At 61.3% G+C, this 1496-nt stretch overlaps 1 protein-coding gene across 1 annotated transcript in view; it reads left to right on the forward strand.

The window, feature by feature from the left end:
• Positions 1-1496, forward strand: part of SERINC2 (serine incorporator 2) — a 17427-nt gene that overhangs the window by 693 nt on the left and 15238 nt on the right. The window lies entirely within an intron of this gene.

Below are 1496 nucleotides of genomic sequence, written 5' to 3' on the forward strand. Positions count from 1 at the left end.
ATTCCCTAATCCAATAGTGGGGAATGGCTGAGGCAGAGAAGAGCAATGCTGCCTTTGCCCCTTGCCAGCCTCATCCTCGGGTTCCAGAGAATCCAGAGATCCCACAGGAAAGGCTGCACCAGGGAAGACAGATCGTCCATGGCAGAGGATTCAGACCAGGCCATGCTTCAGCAACTGAAACCATTTCAGTCCTGCTGGGACGCCCTGAGGGGTGAGGGAGGGACTGGTGGCGTGGCGAGGCTGCTCTCAACAACCTTTCACTGGTCCTGGGGATGGAGAGAAGAGTCTGGAAGGCTGCAGGAAACCACATGAGGGTGGGTCACTTCCACCCTCCAGAAGGGCAGGGAGGAGCCAGGGAGCTGTGCACACATCAGCCTCTCCTCAGTCCCTGGGAAGGTGCTGGAGCTAATCCTGGGAAGCATTTCCAGGCGCATTAAGGATGACAGATCAGGGGAAGCCAAGCTCAGCCAACCTGACAAACTCCTCCAGTGGTTGGTAGAGCAGTGGGTGTTTCTATACGGCAGTGAGATCCCCCAAATCCCTCTCCAGGCCGATCAGCCCCAGCCTCCCAGCCTTCCCTCAGACCCTTTCCATGGGATACTCCTGGCCCTGAACTACCTTCATGGCCCTTTGCTGGAGTCTCTCCAGCTCATCCACATCTCTCTTGTTCTGGAGAGCCCAGAACTGGTCACAACACTCTGGGGTGGCCTCACCAGTGCTGACCACGGGATCCCCTCCTCAGCCTGACCAGCCCAGGACAACTCTCACCTTCTGCAGCAGGGACTCGCTGCCCTGTGTTCCCCCCAGGGCCCAGCAGCACCCCCAGGGCCCTTCCTGGACCTCTTTTCCAGCTGAGTGCCCTCCACCCCATACTGGAGTCTGGGATTGTTCTCCCCAGGCCCCAAACTTTGTTCTTTCACCTTGTTGAACTTCCTGAGGCTCCAGTCAGCCTCCCAGTGCCTGAAGGGGCTCCAGGAGAGCTGCAGAGGGACTGGGGACAAGGATGGAGGGACAGGAGCCGGGGAATGGCTCCCAGTGCCAGAGGACAGGGCTGGATGGGATCTTGGCAATTGGGAATTGTTCCCTGGCAGGGTGGGCAGGGGCTGGGCTGGAATTGCCAGAGCAGCTGTGGCTGCCCCTGGAGCCCTGGCAGTGCCCAAGGCCAGGCTGGGCATTGGGGCTGGCAGCACCTGGCACAGTGGGAGCTGTCCCTGCCATGGCAGGGGTGGCACTGGATGAGCTTTCGGGTCCCTTCCCACCCAAACCGTTCTGGAATTCCATGACCCTTTCCCGCGGGCTGTCTCCAGCCCAGACAGGGCTCCTGGCCATCCCCCCGGTCCTGGCGATGTCCCCATGGTGCGGGTGGGGACCCCTCGGCGGTAACCGGGGACGGAGGGGCGATGGAGGAGGATGAAAGGGCGAGGGAGGAGGATGGAGAGGAGGGTGGAGTGAGGATGGAGGAGCCATGGAGGGACTCCCACGCGGGCGGGAGAGGG

This window comes from Geospiza fortis, unplaced genomic scaffold, assembly GCF_000277835.1.
Source record: "Geospiza fortis unplaced genomic scaffold, GeoFor_1.0 scaffold32, whole genome shotgun sequence".
Lineage (NCBI taxonomy): Eukaryota > Metazoa > Chordata > Aves > Passeriformes > Thraupidae > Geospiza > Geospiza fortis.